Genomic DNA, 12,688 nt, shown 5'->3' with positions numbered 1-12,688 from the left:
CTAAATCTCCTACCAATTACTTTAAATCTATTCCTCCTGGTTGTTGATCCCTCTGCTAAGGGAAATAGGTCTTTCCTATCCACTCTATCCAGACCCATCATTTTATACAGATCAATCAGGTCTCCCCCTTGGCCTCCTCCATTCCAAAGAAAGCAGACCCAGCCTGTCCAATCTTTCCTCATAGCCAAAATTCTCCAGTTCTGGCAAAATCCTCGCAATTCTCCTCTATACCCTCTCTAGTGCAATCACATCTTTCCTGTAATGTGGTGACCAGAACTGAATGCAGTTCTGACCTAGTCTTGACCTAGCTAGTGTTTTATACAGTTCAAGCTTAACCTCCCTGCTCTTATATTCTATTCCTCGGCTAATAAAGTTAAGTATTCCGTATGTTTTCTTAACCACCTTATCTACCTGGCCTGCTACCTTCAGGGATCTGTGGACATGCACTCCAAGGTCCTTTGTTCCTCTTTGTTCTCAGGGTCCTAGCATTTAATGTGTATTCACTTGCTTTGGTAGCAAGGTCAGGACCCAGCAGCAAGGTGAAGCCCAGCAAGATGTCGGATCTCCTGGGTCCAGATCTCACCTGGGTCCCGGGCCCCGCTCCTTCCGAACTTGCTCCTGGGCCCCGACCTCGCTCCTGGGTCCCAACCTCCCTCCTGGGTCCTGACCTCGCTCCTGGGCCCCCGACCTCGCTCCTGGGCCCCCGACCTCACTCCTGGGTCCCGACCTCACTCCTGGGCCCCGACCTCGCTCCTGGGCCCCGACCTCGCTCCTGGGCCCCCGACCTCACTCCTGGGCCCCCGACCTCGCACCTGGGCCCCGACCTCGCTCCTGGGTCCTGTTCCCGCTTCTGGGTCCCGTCCCCGCTCCTGGGCCCCGACCTCGCTCCTGGGCCCCGACCTCACTCCTGGGTCCCGACCTCGCTTCTAGGCCCCGACCTCACTCCTGGGCCCCGACCTCACTCCTGGGTCCCGACCTCGCTCCTGGGCCCCGACCTCGCTCCTGGGCCCCGACCTCACTCCTGGGCTCCGACCTCGCTCCTGGGCCCCGACCTCGCTCCTGGGCCCCCGACCTCGCTCCTGGGCCCCCGACCTCGCTTCTGGACCCCGCCTGGGCCCCGACCTCGCTCCTGGGCCCCGACCTCGCTCCTGGGCCCCCGACCTCGCTCCTGGGCCCCGACCTCGCTCCTGGGGCCCGCGACCTCGCTCCTGGGCCCCCAACCTCGCTCCTGGGCCCCGACCTCGCTCCTGGGTCCCGACCTCGCTCCTGGGCCCCCGACCTCGCTCCTGGGCCCCGACCTCGCTTCTGGGCCCCGACCTCGCTCCTGGGCCCCGACCTCACTCCTGGGCCCCCGACCTCACTCCTGGGCCCCGATCTCGCTCCTGGGCCCCCGACCTCGCAACTGGGCCCCGACCTCGCTCCTGGGCCCCCGACCTCACTCCTGGGTCCCGACCTCACTCCTGGGCTCCGACCTCGCTCCTGGGCCCCGACCTCGCTCCTGGGCCCCCGACTTCGCTCCTGGGTTCTGACCTCGCTCCTGGGCCCCGAACTCGCTCCTGGGCCCCGACCTCGCTCCTGAGGGAATGGCCAGCTCAAGGAACAAGTAAACCAGGAGAAGAACGTCGCCTCCATGGGGTAGGCTTTGCCATAAAAAATGAACTAGTTGGGCGTCTCAGAGACTCCCCTTGAAGGATAAACGAACACCTCATGACTCTTCGACTAACCCTAACCCAGAACTAGTGTGCTATGGTCATCAGTGCATATGCCACAACACTGGAAGCTACAGACGAGACCAAAGAGGAATTCTACTCCAGCCTTGAAAAATCCCTGTTCCGAGTTCCAATGGGTGACAAGCTGATTCGACTTTGCGACTTTAATGCCAGAGTTGGAAAGGACATAGACCTATGTGGAGGTGTAAACGGCAGAGAGAGGGTAGGGAAAAATAACTCCAATAGTAGCCTCCTCCTGACAAAATGCTTAGAACATGGTCGTGTCATAGCCAACACCTTGTTCTGTCAGAGAGACAAGTACAAGGCATCATGGCAATAATCTCGCTTCAAGCACTGGCATCTGCTAGACTACGTCATCGTTCGAGTGAAGGATCGCAAGGACATGCGCATCACCCGTACCGTGACACTGCTGGACTGACCACCACCGAATTCACTTTGTTATTTCCATCAAAACAACGGAGGCAACAGAAACGCTGCCACAGGAAAATCAATGCTGGAGCACTCAAAGACCCTGCTAAGAAAGCCCTATTCAGCCAGCACCTCACAAGCAACCTGACGACTTCCAGTGAACCGGAGAGGCAGAGAGTCCACATTGCCTAGTCTGGCCTCAAGGCCTCCATAATTAGCACCTGTGAAGAGATGCTCGACCAGGAAACATCAAGACTGGTTCGACGAGACCAACCAGAAGATCCAGGAACTAATAAGCTGCAAGCGCAAGGCATTGCTGAACTGGAAGCTGCAACACAACTCGAGAGCATGAAAGCAGCTCTATAGATGGCTGAAGGCCAAGGTGCAACATTAAACTCACAACCTAAAGAACAGATGGTTGGGTGGAGAAAGCGCAGGAGATCCAGCAACTAGCCGACAACCACGACGTGCGTGGATTCTTTAGCGCAGTCAAGATCACCTTTTGCCCAAGCACCCAAGGTCCTACCCCACTGAGAGCCAAGAATGGAGAGGTACTCATCAAGGACAGTGAGGCAGTCAGTGCCCGCTAGACGGAGCACTTCAAAGATCTCCTTAGATCTCCGAGACTCTGTCTTCGACGTGAGTGTCCTCGACTCCATCCCGCAACATGCTACCCGTCAGCACCTAAGCACAAGCCCAACCAGGCATGAGGTTGAAAAGGCCATCTGACAACTGAAGAACAACAAGGCCTCAGGAGCAGAGGGAATCCCCACCGAAACACTAAATCATGGCAGAGAAGCACTATTGGCGTGAATCCATGAACTCATCTACCTTATTTGGAAGGAGGAATGCATGTCAGGGGATCTGAAAGATGCTGTAGTCGTGGCTATCTTCAAGACAGGTGACAAGTCTGATTGTGGTAGTTAGAGAGGAGTTCCCTGCTGTCTGCTCCGGGGAAAGTCATGGCAAGAATCCTCCTCAATTACCTTCTCCCAGTAGCTGAAGAGCTCCTCCCAGAGTCGCAATGCGGATTCCGCCCACTACGGGACACAATGGACATGATCTTCACCGCACGTCAATTCAAGAGAAATGCAGGGAGTGGCACCAACCTCTGTACATGGCCTTCTTTGACCTCACAAAGGCCGTCGAACAAAGAAAGATATTCTGCTGAGAGAGTCTGAGCAGCTAGGGGCTAAATTAAAAAGCAGAATTACAAAGATAATAATCTCTGGATTGCTACCTGAGCCACAAGTAAATTTACATAGGGTAAATAAGATCAGAGAGATGAACACGTGGCTCAAAGACTGATGTGGGAGAAATAGTTTTCGGTTCATGGGTCACTGGCACCAGTACTGGGGTAAGAGGGAGCTGTTTGTTGGGATGGGCTTCACTTGAACCGTGCTGGGACTAGTGTCCTGGCGAATAGAATAACTAGGGCTGTAGAGAGGGCTTTAAACACAATAGAGGGGTGAGAGGCTCTGACGAAGGATAGTCTACCCGAAATGTTAAATTGCTTTTCTCTTCACAGATGCTGCCTGACCCACCGAGATTTCCAGCATTTTCTGTTTATATTTCAGATTCCAGCATCCGCAGTATTTTGCTTTTGTATTAGTAGTGGGTAAAAGCGGGAATATGGTGTTGAGATAGAGGATCAGCCATGATCATATTGAATGGCAGTGCAGACTCGAAGGGCCGAATGGCCGACTACTGCTCCTATTTTCTATGTTTCTATGTTTCAAGTGAGCGGAAATTTAAAAAGTCAAAGAGCAAGGAAAAGGCAATAGAGCAGGGTAGCAGTGGGGCAAATTATAACTAGAGTGTGACCGCAAGGGACAGAATGTATCAAAAAGTGGGGTCAAAGCAGGGAAAAATGGTAAAAAAGTTCAATTTAAAGCTCTTTATCTGAATGCATGCAGCATTCGTAACAAGATAGATGAGTTGAAGGCGCAAATAGATATAAACGGGTATGATATGATTGCCATTATAGAGGCGTGGTTGCAAGGTGACCAAGGCTGGGAACTGAATATTCAGGGGTATTTGACAATTCGGAAGGATAAGCAGAAAGGAAAAGGAGGTGGGGTAGCTCAGTTAATAAAGGATGAGATCAATGCAGTAATGAGAAACGATATTGGCTCAGAGGATCAGAATGCACAATCTCCTTGTCTCTAATGGCAGCTGGTTATCATCCCACCATTCACACCCCATCGTGACTAATGTTTTTCTAACTCCTGGCATTATGATTTAAATTCGGCCCATCATCCCTTTTGTCTCTCTAATCTCTCCTGCCTTCTACCCTATCACAGACCTTCCCTTGTGGTCTTTCTTCCCCTCCCTCTTTCAGTCATTGTTAAGAATCTGTTCTTTCCAAACACACTCCAGTTCTGACAAAGGGTCATCGACCCAAAACATTAACTCTGCTCTCTCTCCACAGATGCTGCCTGACCCGCTGAGATTTCCAGCATTTTCTGTTTTTACTCCAGATTCCAGCATCCGCAGTATTTTGCTTTTGTGTAAGATGTGCAATCAGTTTGGGTGCAGAGAAGAAATAATAAGGGGTAGAAGTCACTGGTGGGCATAGTCTACAGGCCCTAACAGCAGCTACACTGTTGCACAAAGTATAAATCAAGAAATAATGGAGGCTTGTAAGAAAGGAATGGCAATAATAATAAGAACTTAAGAAATAGGAGCAGGAGTAGGCCATTTGGTCCATCGAGCCTACTCCACCATTTAATAAGATCACGGCTGATCTGATCATGGACTCAGCTCCACAGCCTGCAGTGATGGCCCTTCCCTTTAAGGGAGGGCAGGAGCCTCCATTCCTGGCAGCACTGCCCTTGAAAAATTTCCTGGAGTTCTTTGAGGATGTAATGAGCAGGGTGGTTAAAGGGGAACCAGTGGATGTGGTGTATTTGGATTTCCAGAAGGCATTCGATAAGGTGCCACATAGAAACATAGAAAATAGGTGCAGGAGTAGGCCATTTGGCCCTTCGAGCCTTCCCCGCCATTCAATGAGTTCATGGCTGAACATGCAACTTCAGTACCCCATTCCTGCTTTCTCGCCATACCCCTTGATCCCCATACTGCACAAGATAATATCCCACGGGGTTGGGGGTACTATATTCGCATGGATAGAGGATTGGCTAACTAACAGAGAACAGAGTGTCGGGATAAACGGGTCATTTTCCGGTTGGCAAACAATGACTAGTGGGGTGCTGCAGGGATCGGTGCTGGGTTCTCAACTATTTACAATCTATATTAATGACTTGGATGAAGAGACCGAGTGTAATGTAGCCAAGTTTGCTGATGGTACAAAGATAGGTGGGAAAGCAAATTGTGAGGAGAAACAAAAAATCTGCAAAGAGATAGAGACAGTATAAGTGAACAAAGAACATAAGAACATAAGAACATAAGAATTAGGAACAGGAGTAGGCCATCTAGCCCCTCGAGCCTGCTCCGCCATTCAATAAGATCATGGCTGATCTGGCCGTGGACTCAGCTCCACTTACCCGCCCGCTCCCCATAACCCTTAATTCCCTTATTGGTTAAAAATCTATCTATCTGTGATTTGAATACATTCAATGAGCTAGCCTCAACTGCTTCCCTGGGCAGAGAATTCCACAGATTCACAACTCTCTGGGAGAAGAAATTCCTTCTCAACTTGGTTTTAAATTGGCTCCCCCGTATTTTGAGGCTGTGCCCCCTAGTTCTAGTCTCCCCGACCAGTGGAAACAACCTCTCTGCCTCTATCTTGTCTATCCCTTTCATGATTTTAAATGTTTCTATAAGATCTAAGTGAGTGAGCAAAAATTTGGCAGATGGTGTATAATGTAGGAAAATGTGAGGTTATCCATTTTGGCACAAATAATAGAAAAGCAAATTATAATTTAAATGGAGAAAGATTGCAGAGTGCTGCAGTACAGAGAGACCTGGGGTCCTTGTGCATGAAACACAAAAGGTTAGTATGCAGGTACAGCAAGTAATCAGGAAGGCAAATGGAATGTTGGCCTTTATTGCAAGGGGGATGGAGTATAAAAGCAGAGATGTCCTGCTACAACTGTACAGGCTATTGGTGAGACCACACCTGGAGTACTGTGTACAGTTTTATTCTCTGTATTTAAGGAAGGATATAATTTCATTGGAGGCTATTCAGAGAAGGTTCACTAGGTTGATTCCAGAGATGAGGGGGTTGACTTATGAAGATAGATTGAGTAGGTTGAGCCTATACACATTGAAGTTCAGAAGAATGAGAGGTGATCTTATTGAAAATTATAAGATAATGAGGGGGCTCGACAAGGTGGATGCAGAGAGGATATTTCCACTCATAGATGAAACTAAAACGAGGGGACATAGTCTCAGAATAAGAGGCCGCCCATTTAAAACTGAGATGAGGAGGAATTTCTTCTCTCAGAGGGATGTAAATCTATGAAATTCTCCGCCTCAGTGAGTTGTGTAGGCTGGGTCATTGAATATATTTAAGGCGGAGATAGACAGATTTTTGAGCGATAAGGCAGTAAAGGGTTATGGGGAGTGGACAGGGAAGTGGAACTGAGTCCATGATCAGATCAGCCGTGATCTTATTGAATGGCGGAGCAGGCTCGAGGGGCCGAATGGCCTACTCCTGCTCCTATTTCTTATGTTCTTATGTTCTCATGACATTAGGCAGTTCTGCACCGCTACCGCCTCCTCCTGCTGGCTTTAGTGCTCCAAGGGAAGTGATAGCACTTGATTCTGTGATCCACATCGTTCCTGGAGCGCTCAAGTGAAAGTTTGAGTCGGAGTCCTTCACGTAGTGCCCAGCGATACTTTTGCACAGAAGCAAAAGAAAAAGAGTGGGAGAGCTATAGTGTAAGGGGGATAGATAGGTGTTTCTGCGGTCGCAACCGAGCTTGCAGGATGGTATGTTGCCTCCCTGGTGCAAGGGTCAAGGATGTCTCGGAGCGGCTGCAGAGCATTCGGGAGAGGGAGGGTGAACAGCCAGTTGTCGTGGTGCATATAGGTACCAACGATATAGGTAAAAAGTGGGATGAGGTCCGACAAGCTGAATTTAGGGAGCTAGGAGTTAAAATAAAAAGTAGGACCTCAAAGATAGTAATCTCAGGATTGCGACCAGTGCCACGTGCTGGTCAGAGTGGAAATAGCAGGATAGCTCAGATGAATGCGTGGCTTGAGGAGTGGTGAAAGAGGGAGGGATTCAAATTCCTGGGACATTGGAACCGGTTCTGGGGGAGGTGGGACCAGTACAAACCGGACGGTCTGCACCTGGGCAGGACCGGAACCAATGTCCATGGGGGAGTGTTTGCTAGTGCTGTTGGGGAGGGGTTAAACTAATATGGCAGGGGGATGGGAACCTATGCAGGGAGACAGAGAGAAATAAAATGGGAGCAGAAGCAAAAGATAGAAAGGAGAATAGTAAATGTGGAGGGCAGAGAAACCAAAGGCAAAAATCAAAAAGGGCCACATTACAGCAAAATTCTAAAGGGACAAAGAGTGTTAAAAAGACAAGCCTGAATGCGAGGAGTATTCGTAATAAGGTGGATGAATTAATAGCACAGGCAGCTATTGATGATTATGATATAATTTGGATTATGGAGATATAGCTCCAGGGTGACCAAGGCTGGGAACTCAACATCCAGGGGTATTCAACATTCAGGAAGGATAGACAGAAAGGAAAAGGAGGCGGAGTAGCGTTGCTGGTTAAAGAGGAAATTGACGCAATAGTAAGAAAGGACATTAGCTTAGGTGGTGTGGAATCTGTATGGGTAGAGCTGCGGAATACTAAAGGGCAGAAAACGCTAGTGGGAGTTGTGTACAGACCACCAAACAGTAGTAGTGAGGTAGGGGACAGCATCAAACAAGAAATTAGGGATGCGTGCAATAAAGGTACAGCAGTTATCATGGGCGACTTTAATCTACATATAGATTGGGCTAACCAAACTGGTAGCAATGCGGTGGAGGAGGATTTCCTGGAGTGTATTAGGGATGGTTTTCTAGAGCAATATGTCGAGGAACCAACTGGAGAACTAGCCATCCTAGACTGGGTGTTGTGTAATGAGAGAAGACTAATTATCAATCTAGTTGTGCAAGGCCCCCTGGGCAAGAGTGACCATAATATGGTAGAATTCTTTATTAAGATGGAGAGTGACACAGTTAATTCAGAGACTAGGGCCCTGAACTTAAGAAAAGGTAACTTCGATGGTATGAGACGTGAATTGACTAGGAAATGATACTTAAAGGGTTGACGGTGGATAGGCAATGGCAGACATTTATAGATTACATGGATGAACTTCAACAATTGTACATCCCTGTCTGGAGTAAAAATAAAACAGGGAAGGTAGCTCAACCGTGGCTAACAAGGGAAATAAAGGATAGTGTTAAATCCAAGGAAGAGGCATATAAATTGGTCAGAAAAAGCAGCAAACCTGAGGACTGGGAAAATTTAGAATTCAGCAGAGGAGGACAAAGGGTCTAATTAGGAGGGAAATAGAGTATGAGAGGAAGCTTGCAGGGAACATAAAAACTGACTGCAAAAGCTTCTGTAGATATGTGAAGAGAAAAAGATTAGTGAAGACCAACATAGGTCCTTTACAGTCAGAATCAGGTGAATTTATAATGGGTAACAAAGAAATGGCAGACCAATTGAACAAATACTTTGGATCTATCTTCACTAAGGAAGACACGAATAACCTTCTGGAAATACTAGGGGTTCGAGGGTCTTGCGAAAAGGAGGAACTGAAGGAAATCCTTATTAGTCAGGAAATTGTGTTAGGGAAATTGATGGGATTGAAGGCCGATAATTCCCCAGGGCCTGATAGTCTGTATCCCAGAGTATTTAAGGAAGTGGCCCTAGAAATAGTGGATGCATTGGTGATCATTTTCCAACAGACTATCGACTCTGGATCAGTTCCTATGGACTGGAGGGTAGCTAATGTAACACCACTTTTTAAAAAGGAGGGAGAGAAAAAGTGGATAATTATAGACCGGTTAGCCTGACATCGGTAGTGGGGAAAATATAGGAATCAATTATTGAAGATGAAATAGCAGCACATTTGGAAAGCAGTGACAGGATCGTTCCAAGTCAGCATGGATTTATGAAAGGGAAATCATGCTTGACAAATCTTCTAGAATTTTTTGAGGATGTAACGACTAGAGTGGACAAGGGAGAACCAGTGGATGTGGTGTATTTGGACTTTCAAAAGGCTTTTGACAAGGTCCCACACAAGAGTAATGTATTGACGTTGATAGAGAACTGGTTGGCAGACAAGAAGCAGAGAGTCGGAATAAACGGGTCCTTTTCAGAATGGCAGGCAGTGACCAGTGGGGTGCCGCAGGATTCAGTGTTGGGACCCCAGCTATTTACAATATACATCAATGATTTAGATGAAGGAATTGAATGTAATATCTCCATGTTTGCAGATGACACTAAGCTGGGTAGCGGTATGAGCTGTGAGGAGGATGCTAAGAGATGCAGGGTGACTTGGACAGGTTCGGTGAGTGGGCAAATGCATGGCAGGTGCAGTATAATGTGGATAAATGTGAGGTTATCCTCTTTGGTGGCAAAAATAGGAAGACATAATATTATCTGAATGGTGACAGGTTAAGAAAAGGGGAGGTGCAACGAGACCGGGGTGTCATGGTACATCAGTCATTGAAGGTTGGCATGCAGGTACAGCAGACGGTGAAGAAGACAAATGGCATGTTGGCCTTCATAGCTAGAGGATTTGAGTATCGGAGCAGGGAGGTCTTACTGTAGATGTACAGAGCCTTTGTGAGGCCACATCTCGAATATTGTGTTCAGTTTTGGTCTCCTAATCTGAGGAAGGACATTCTTGCTATTGAGGGAGTACAGAGATTGTTTACCAGACTGATTCCTGGGATGGCATGACTGACATATGAGGAGTGACTGGATCAACTGGTATTGAACAGGTTAGAGGAAGAATGTTCCCGTTGCTGGGGAGTTCCAGAACCAGGGGTCACAGTCTAAGAATAAGGGGTAAGCCATTTAGGACTGAGATGAGGAGAAACTTCTTCACTCAGAGAGTGGTGAACCTGTGGAATTCTCTACCGCGGAAAGTTGTTGAAGCCAGTTCGTTAGATATATCCAAAAGGGAGTTAGATATGGCCCTTACGGCTAAAGGGATCAAGGGGTATGGAGAGAAAGCAGGAAAGGGGTACTGAGGTTGAATGATCAGCCATGATCTTATTGAATGGTGATGCAGGCTCGAAGGGCCGAATGGCCTACTCCTGCACCTATTTTCTATGTCTATGTTTCTATGCTACAACAAAAGGTATCGCTCCAAACAAGGTACTGTGCAATCTCTCCCCAAAGAGCCTGCAAAGGGATATAGTGATGGGAAGAACGCGGCAGATGGTGAATAATTTGTGGAAATGTGAGGTTATTAACTTTGGTAGGAAGAATAGAAAAAACAGAATGGTGTGAAAATTTGGTTACGTCCTGTTTGGGGCCGGTAACCGAGGGGAGGCAGGGCTTCCTGTGCCCAGTGCAGAAGTCCCAACCCTGCCGGGAAATCGCAGTTAGCGCTGCTCACAGGAAGTGGAGTGCAATGTCGCACGCTTCACTTCCCTGTGAGGCAGGTTTGGGGGCATTTCTTGGGCGGGTTTGGCAATGCTGCGTGACCTTCTGTGCGTCGCACAGGCAAGTTTCAATGCCCTTACCCTTCCCTTTAAGGGGAGGGATGCTGTGAACTTGTCACAGACATTTCAAGGCCTTCACTGGGCCACCGGGGCTGCGTGGTGCCATGGCTACAACCGAGACGGAGTGCCAAGCAGCACGATGGCGGCTCGGACCACTCGACAGCAAAGCAGAACGGGCCGACCGGTGAGTCAGCCGGAAAAACCAATGGCGGCGTGGAGGACAGCGCACCTCCCGCAATGGGAGCAGTGGTCAGCCGGGTTCGGCACTGCCCAATTTCCGCCGTGGGCAGGAAAGGGGTCGACGTGCACAGCGATGACGTCATTGCCGGAGGCGTGGTGGCCCGGGCACCACTCGCGGGACGTTGTGCTAGCGTGTTCGCGCCTCCGCTACCTCCCACGCAATTTTGTGGGAGCCGGTAGTGACCCCACGACCCCTGAGCAAAACCAGTTTCTCAACCCATTATGCGCCCCCTGGAGGCGCTAATGGGAGGCGCAGTACAGGGGAATTTTGGCGCCAATATTTTTTAAATGGTGAGAAACTATTGTGCTGGTGTTCAGAGAGATTTAGTTGGCACAAAGAACACAGAACGTGAGCATGCGGTATAGCAAGCAATTCGGGAGGCAAATGGCACATTGGCCTTTATTGCAAAGGGGTTGGAGTACAAGAGTAAGGAAGTTTGGCTACAATTATACGGGCTTTGGTGAGACAACGCCTGGAGTATGGCGCACAGTTTTAGGCTCCTTATCTCAGGAAGGACAGACAGGACATAGAGGCAGTGCAACAAAGGTTCACTAGATTGATCCCTGGAAGAGATTGAGAAGATTGGCCCTGTACTCTCTGACGTTTAGACGAATGACAGGTGATCTCATTGAAACATAAGATTCTGAGAGGTATTGACAGGGTAGAAGGTTGAGGGAGGTTGTTTCCCCTGGCTGGAAAATGTAGATGTAAGGGGCTCAGTCTCAGGAGAATGGGTCGGCCATTTAAGACTGAGATGAGGACGAATTTCTTCACTCAGAGGTTTGGGAATCTCTGGAATTCTCTACCCTAAAGGGCCGTGGATGCTGAGTCGCTGAATATAGATAGATTTTTGGACTCTAGCGGAATCAAGCGATATGCGGACCGGATGGGAAAGTGGAGTTGAGATTGAAGATCAGCCATGATCTTATTGAATGGCAGAGCAGGCTCAAGCGGCTGTGTGGCACACTCCTGCTCCTAATTCTTACCTTCTGATGTTCTTAATTTGAATATATACATATCCATTATCCCTATTATGTCTCCAGTTACTAACCTATTATCTACCCATATCAATAGGTTACCTTTAATTCCAGGCACTTTCATTTTAATTAACTTTATTTTCAAGATATTTACTGGACTGGTATGAGGAATATAGAGGGTGAAACTGACCATTTTATTGATGGCCGTTGGCGCCACTGACAGGCACTTAAATGGTTTTTGACCGGGCACCGTGCAAAAATCGTCCACCAGAGGGTGGTGGGAGTCTGGAACTCACTGCCTGAAAGGTTGGTAGAGGCAGAAAACCTCATCACATTTAAAAGCTACTTGGATGTGCACTTAAAGAACCGTAACCTCAGGGCTACGGACCTAGTGCTGGAAGGTGGATTGGACTGGGTAACTCTTTTTCCACCGGCACAGACACAATGGGCTGAATGGCCTCCTTCTGTGTCGTAGCTTTCTGTGATTCTATGGCCCACAATAGGAGAGAGCAGCAGAGCACAGGCGGGAGTGAAGTGCAGCTCCAGCAGCTTTCAGACCTTGAGGAGCGAGTGCTGTGACTCACTGGGCAGCAAGTGATGGGAGCCGTGGCTGCTGGCGTCGTCAACCTCATTGGGAGCAACAACGGAACATTCATCCCCTCTCTCTTTCTCATCAAACC

At 48.5% G+C, this 12,688-nt stretch overlaps 1 protein-coding gene across 12 annotated transcripts in view; it reads right to left on the bottom strand.

Moving 5' to 3' along the window:
* LOC139264758 (uncharacterized) overlaps positions 1–12,688 on the bottom strand; it is a 680,593-nt gene that overhangs the window by 187,766 nt on the left and 480,139 nt on the right. The window lies entirely within an intron of this gene.

Source organism: Pristiophorus japonicus, chromosome 5 (genome assembly GCF_044704955.1).
Source record: "Pristiophorus japonicus isolate sPriJap1 chromosome 5, sPriJap1.hap1, whole genome shotgun sequence".
Taxonomy (NCBI): Eukaryota; Metazoa; Chordata; class Chondrichthyes; family Pristiophoridae; genus Pristiophorus; species Pristiophorus japonicus.
The sequence above is the reverse complement of the archived record's forward strand: the minus strand, read 5'-3'. Positions and strand labels throughout refer to the sequence as shown.